This window comes from Macadamia integrifolia, chromosome 3, assembly GCF_013358625.1.
Source record: "Macadamia integrifolia cultivar HAES 741 chromosome 3, SCU_Mint_v3, whole genome shotgun sequence".
Lineage (NCBI taxonomy): Eukaryota > Viridiplantae > Streptophyta > Magnoliopsida > Proteales > Proteaceae > Macadamia > Macadamia integrifolia.
This window is the reverse complement of record NC_056559.1, coordinates 11,009,209-11,016,700: the sequence shown is the minus strand read 5'-3', so window position 1 is coordinate 11,016,700 and position 7,492 is coordinate 11,009,209. Positions and strand designations below refer to the sequence as shown.

At 37.3% G+C, this 7,492-nt stretch overlaps 1 pseudogene; it reads left to right on the top strand.

Annotated features, from left to right (window-relative positions):
* Positions 1–6,566: 6,566 nt before the first annotated feature.
* LOC122072822 overlaps positions 6,567–7,492 on the top strand; it is a 13,632-nt pseudogene continuing 12,706 nt past the window's right edge.

The window sequence follows — 7,492 nt, the reverse complement described above, 5'->3', positions numbered from 1 at the left end:
TCACATAGGAAAATGTAGGGGTGTCAATGAGTCGGTCGAGTCGGGTCGAGTCGGGTCGGGCAAGTCTCAATTGGGCCTAACTAGGCCTGACGGTGTGAAACTTGCATGTAAACGGGCCTAGGTTTGGAGGGCATGGTACGGTTTGTAATTGGGTCGGTCGGTGTCGAGCTTTAAACAGGCTACGGACCTAAACGGGCTCTCCTAAAATCCTTTTTAAAGTTGATTAAATGTCCATAAATCTTCCATTTGAACATGGTAAAGGTCATCCAAAAACTCTTCAGAGTTAATCATATATGAGATCATGTTTGTTTCTTACAAAAAATAAATAAATAAATAAAAAATAAGAGAGATCATGACAAGTACCAAAGTGATTGTTCTCCACAAGAATTGTTTGCCTTTCATTCACTCCCTATTAAAACATCTCAAAAGACCTTATTTTATTTTATTACAAAGTTGAGTGTAATACCGTGTTCAACATCATCTATCATTGATTTTTTATTACAAAATATTTACTATTATTTTGTATTAGTAGTGGTAAAATAGATAATTAGGCAGTTTTAAATGGGTCGGGTCGATCGGGTTAAATGGCTCGGTTCAAGCGAGCTTCTTAAACAAGTAGGGCCAGTCAAGCGCCCAATGGGCCAGTAGCCTGCATCATAAGCCTGACACGTTTATTAAATGGGTCAGTTCAGGTCAGACCTTAAGTGAGTCAGACTCAATCGGGTTTATCAATGCGGACTTAGGATTGACACCCCTAAGAAAATGAGATACCCGGAGTATTGATCCCTTCCCCCCCACCCTACTAGGAACCACCCCCATCGCATTTTCACATCGTCCATGGATGATGTGAGATTGGGTGTTGTGGTTACCTCCAAGAGAGAGGGACCTTTTTCAGATTGATTCACAAAAGGGATATATATTTTGGGTTACAAAGGAAAGGTTTTCTCTTCCCCTCCCCACAAGTCCACAACCCCAAAATTAAGGGTGTCAATTGGAATGTTTGATTTGGTTTTGGTTGGGTTGGATCGGTTTCAGTTTAGGAATGAGGGAGACCAAAATTAATCCATTAAGGAACTTTGGTTTTTGGTTGGTTTCGATTTTGGTCTGATTTGGTTTTGATTTATTTTGATTTTTTAATATCAGATTAATACCGGTTTAAATCGGCTTATTATTGGGCTTGAACCATAATGAATCTTACATTCATAACTTATAGCGACAAGATTTGACAGAAAAAAACACTTTAAATTTATGATTAAATCATGATTTATCATTGTACGAGAAAGATAATTAATATTGAAACCAATGGATAACAAATTACTATGAAGATAACTATTATTGAAATCACAAAATGAACCCATTATCCAATTATTCATTTAACTATCCAACTAGTTTTCTATAGTAAACAAAGAAATCAATGGAAGCATTATTACAATTTACAAATCAATTTCTCTATTCAGAACCTAATATTCAATGATTTGTAACAATTTCCCTTACAATAAAAAAATTTCCTCACTCATATTGTAAAAAATGGATGGTCAGTTCACCAATTTTTAACCTCTCAATCATTTATTTTTTTATCGGTTTCATTGTGTTTGGTTTTGGTTTGGTTATTGATCCGTTTAGTTTGGACCGGTTGAAATTTGGACCGGTTGACATATCTCAATCCAAAACCAATCCAATAAATATCGGTTTGATTTAGTTCAAGTTTTATCGATCAGTTTTGATCGATTTTATCGGTTTGGGCTAGGTTTTGACACCCCTACCCAAAATAAAGGTTTCCTACTAAGTTTATCTGTAAATCTAAATAAAAATTAGTGGGAAGAAGGTTGCTGGAAATTCATCAATGAAGAGCCTGGTTTTTCAATTGTCTCACCCATATTTATGGCACTTGGAAGAATCATTTGGTTAGTTAAACTATTGGATAGATGAGGAATTCTTTCTGTGAAACCTCATATTAAATCCAGAGGTCTATCAGCCTTAATTTCATGCATAAGGTCCACCATGAACGACCCCACCCTCTCTCTCTCTCTCTCTCTCTCTCTCTCTCTCTCTCGCAAAATTTTAAAAACATTATTGTGAAAATCCATTAGGGGATGAAATTCTGGATCACACAAATCATGCATGCAAACGAATGCAAACGAATAAACGAAAGTTCGAATCTTATTCGCTTCCATAATCGTTTCAAGGTATCTATATTCAATCAAAAAATATTCGAATCCAATTACACATTGGATTCATATTCAATCCATTTTATTAGATGTTTGTCCCTCCTCATTTATTTTCTTCAATCTTGTTTTTTGTTTAATATTGTAAACTAAATCATAACTCTGAAGCTTATTTTACTGACTCTTATGTCTGCCTTTTTGTTTGTCCCAATTTAATTTGAATAAATTGAATTGTTTGTGAGGACCAAAAATAGAACCGTTATTTTATTAAGTTAAATTATTTACTACTTACAAAAGGTAAATCTTTTTTTTTTTTTCCTTCCCTTATCTTTGTTCATAATTTGTATTATTTAAAAAAAAAATGTACTTGTACTATATACCTTTGACGTAATTTATCTACTCACATAAACCTAAATTAAATTCAGTTGTTGCCCAAAAGATTAACATATGACGAAATTATGGAACGATATTGATTCTTTATTGGCTCAATTTCTTAAGGCAATCTATTATTCAAATGTTGATTCCCTACATGCTGCATTGAGTAATGCTCCTAGTTGGGGTTGGCGAAGTTTAACGGAGATGCTATGGGTTAATATATTTTAAAAAAAAAAAAAAATTATATTTGGTTACCTACTAATAAATTGTCAAAATCTTCAGATATAGAGATTCAAGTAAAATTGATTGGAACAATGAAACCTAAACCACCTGTATTGATTCTATGTATTTAACCCACACCACAATTAATCTTGAAGAAGTGCGATGGTGCTCTCCCAAGATTGATTCAATGTGTTACCGAAAAAAAGGATTGATTCAATGTGATGGAAAAGAAGAATGAATTCCTGAATCATCCAAAGGCTGGGAAGCAATTGCATTCTGAAAATTGTTAAAATAGTGGATTTGTGACACTATTCAGCTAACCATATTTTAGTATGAGCAAACTCCCAACATAATCATATCCCTGGAACCACCAAAAAAAAAAAAAAAAATCACGTAATATACCATTTAGCAATGCATTTAGATCCTTTGCCTTTCTTCTATCTCTTAGTTTTATGGACCTTAAATCTTTTTGTTTTGTTCTATTATGAGAACAATTTTCTTTCTATACAATTAGAAAAAAAATAGATATTTCAATAAACGACTAACAATTTGGTTTTCAATTTTATTTAGGAATCCATTGCTATTAGGGAGGAATATATGGGTAACTTGTTTTTTTTTTTTGGTAAAGAGCAATATCATTGATAGTGGGGACAAGTAGATCTCAAGGCATCCGATTACAATATTCAAGGAGCCAAGAAGTGGAAACAGAACAATTTTTCTTATTTGTCATAGACAATGCCTTCCTGGCTATGGAATATACAACAAAATTCGTTTCCCTAGGAATACAAAACAAAAGAGCAACTGGTAAGACAGGATGCCACTGATTTGATATCCTCCAAAATACCAGTAATAGTAAATGGAGGGGATTCTTGTGGGTTGCAAAGGAGTGAAGCAAGATTTGAGTTATCCGACTCCACAATAACTTGGTGGTGGGAGCATGATTCAGCAATTGATTGGAGGCCTAACAATACCGCCAACGCTTCCCCAGTCAAAGCATCTGAAAAAGTAATAGGTTGAGATATAGCTCGCAAAGGAAAATCATCATGGTCACAACACAACACACCCAATCCACCAAAGGTAGTTTCTAGTGGTAGAGTTGCATCACAGTTCAACTTAATAAAGCCAGCTGGGGGGGGGGATTCCATTTTCCGTTTGCTGTTGAGGAGGAGAGGGTGGAATCTTGTTGCATAGTATTGCCTTTGTTCATAGAAACAAATTCTTGCCAAGCTCTTTGGGCTTTGGAGAAGACTTCCACCGGAGTCCATTCCTTGAGGTTGAACACCAAGTCGTTTCGAGCTAACCACAAGTGCCAGCATATGAAGGAGACAAGACCCAATGCTTCTGCCTTTTTTTTTTCTTGTTAGGAAAATTGAGATGATCCCAAGACTGAAGAAGAGCGGATAGTTTTGGCAAGTTATTGTTTGGAACAATAAACGAAAGACCACTGCCGAACCAAGTGGCCCTAGCAAAAGGGCATTCCAGAAGGATATGATCAGTTGACTCCCTATCACTTCCACATCTTTTGCATCTAGAATTGATCGGCAACCTATGCTTGAGGAGATTTTCACCGGAAGCAACACCTTTAGCACAAGTTTTCCATAAGAATGATTTAATCTTGAGTAAGGTTTTACAGCCCCAAATTCGCTTCCACACTAATGTTGGAATGACCTTCCAATCTTGTCTTCGTGATGACGAAGGTTGCACAATCATATGATGATCCCTTTGATTGGTCAATAGGTGGTAAGCAGTTTTAACTGAGAACTGGTCATTGCGTGCTCCTCCCCAAATCATTTGATCATCTTTTTTAGTGAGGCTTAACTTGATTTTTTGAATAGCTTCTATGTCTGAAGATATAAACCATCAATTAAGCACTTCCATATTCCAAATTCTATCCTCTTGAGAAATAAGATTAGTCACTTTCACCACATCACATTGAGAAGGTCTTAAACCTTGTAATCTAAAATTTGGAAGGGAGGGAACCCAATTGGTGTCTCAAATATTGATGTCGTTTCCATTACCAACTTGCCATAACAGACCTTCATTGAGGACGTTTCTTCCTGCAATGATACTTCTCCAACCCCATGAGGGTTTGTTACCAATGGGAGCCTCCAAATATCCTTTTATGGGAAGTAAATGGCTTTCATAAACTTTGCCCAGAAGGAATCTTTATTATCCTATAATCTCCAAGCAGTCTTAGATAATAGAGCATGATTATGAAGGATAGGATCATGAAAACCTATACCTCCTCGTTCTTTAGAATGACCCAAACGAGTCCAAGAGACCCAATGATTTTTCCTCTCCTCACTACACTGCCCCCAATAGAAATTCGAAATAGCTTTCCGAGTGGAATTATGGTGGGAAGCAAGTAGAAGGAAGTGGGATACCGAATAACTAGATATCGTCGATGCCACTGATTTAATAAGAACCTCCCTTTCCACTGGCGAAAGAAGCCTTTTGCTTCCAGCCTTGAACTCGCTTACAAGTTTTTGATCTCTTTAAATATATCAGCTTTAGATACTTTAATCTCAGAAGGCAAGCCAAATATTTGGAGGGCCCACTCCCATATGGGACCTTGAGGATACGAGAGGACCATCTTTGAAATCGGGAAGGTGTGTTAAGGCTAAAAGTGAGACAAGATTTCTGAAGGTTGATCTCTTGTTCGCTTGCTTTGCAGTAGGACTCAAGACATGATCGCAAATGATTAACCTCTTGAGGCTTCACTTCAGAGAAGAGCAAATAGTCATCGACAAATAGAAGATGAGAAATAGAAGGTGCTCGATTCCAAACCCTGATGCCTTTAATGGAATTATTTTGTTCCGCCACCTCAATGATCAAGCTGAGTATTTAAGAATATAAAATCAAAATAAAGGGGAAAAGAGGGTCACCTTGACGAATTCCTCGTGAAGGAGAAAATGAACCCCTTTCCGCCCCGTTAACAAGCAAAGAGTATGAGACAGAAGTAATACATTCTATCACAAGGTTCACCCACTGGTTATAAAACCCTAGCTTTAGAAAGGCACTTTTAATAAAAGACTATTCTAGCCTATCATACGCCTTCTTCATATCTAGCTTAAGACCCAAAAAATTTTCTTCCCTTTTTTCTGATGTTTGATGTGGTGAAAGATTTCATGTGCAATAAAAATATTATCAGAAATAAGACGGTATGGGACAAAAGCCGATTAATGAGAAGAGATGATACCTTGTAAGCCACTTTTGAGTCTGTTAACCAAAATTTTGGAGACTACCTTTACTGCCACACCGCATAAACTGATAGAACGATAATGCTCAGGAAGCTCCGGGTTCTAATTCTTTGGGATAAAGACAATCAAGGTCTTATTGAGCTCCCCTGGTAAGATGCCGGTACTGAAAAAATTTGAGATAAACTTATGCAGGTCCTCCTTAGTGATATCCCAAAATTTTTGAAAGAACACAGGTGGGAATCCATCTGGGCCCAAGGATTTGAGGGGACCCATGTCCATAAGAGCTGCTAAGATATCTTAAAGTGATGACATCACATAAAGAGCCTCGTTCAAATCATTGGGGACAACAGATTGCACTGATGGTAGAGCATGATTCATATCCTCCATGTTAACCCCTTGAGAAGTAACCACCTCACTGAAATGGTTGAGAAGCAAATTAAATACCTCAGGCTCTGTTTGCAACCATTCAACTCTCGCTTTTTGGTGCCAAAGAATCTCCTCATTTTTACTAAGCTTTTTTCCACTTAAGGGTAATATAGTCTTTTGAGCTTTACAACTAATAGTATATTAACACCGTCAAAGTTAGGGGCAGGGCTCGGTTCGTTCAAACCTGGATCCACATGTAATTTTGAGAAACTCTAGCGGAGGGATAGCCCAAATTGTAATTCCCACAACAGGGTTTGAAAAGGTTTTCGCATATTAATCGATTCTTCCATTTCGTTTTCAGGGTTCAAGTAAAGCATTATCCACTCTCCGCTGTGTGGATTCAGAGTTCAGGGAAAACGTTATCCGCTGGTTTAGGCTTGATGGTTGTGAGGTCTGCGTCTCTCTCGCGCTCTCCCCCTCTTTCTCTATCTATGATATATGGCATGAGATATCTCTTTTCCTTTCTCTTTCTATGCTCTGAGTTCTTGTTTTTGCTGAATTATCGTAATGATATGAAATCTCTGAACTTTGAGATAGCTGATCGATTGGGAAAATTGTTCCTTTTTTTTAATACTCTGATAGTCTGATGCAATGATTTAGAAAATGGTATGCTCTGTGTTCAGCTTTGGAGCTGTAGTACTTGGTTGGACAGTGGGAGAAGACCCATTGAGAAAGAGAACACTAGGGTACGTAAGGTTGGGATGAGCAGTAGTTTTCGAATGGGTTTGGAGTTTGCACAGAGAAGGGAGGCTGCTGGGTGACCAGACTCTATGGTGAGTTTGATGAGGGAGAGATGACGAGAGCACTCTTGGTAGGGTTGGCATGCTCCCACCCCAACCCATTGGCTAGATCTACGATGAGAGGTGTGATTCATATCCTATTGGGTGAGGCCAAGGATTAAAGTATCGGTGTCAGTCGCCGTATCGATCGGTCAAAATTAAGATACGTATCGGAGAGTATCGTATCGTATCGGAGATACACTAAGATACGCTAAAGATACACACATAAATGGATATGAAACATTTTTTTAAACACTTTTGCATAAAGAGTTTGTTAAAAAAAAGCTATTGATAACATGTATTATGCATAAACACTAAATTGAGG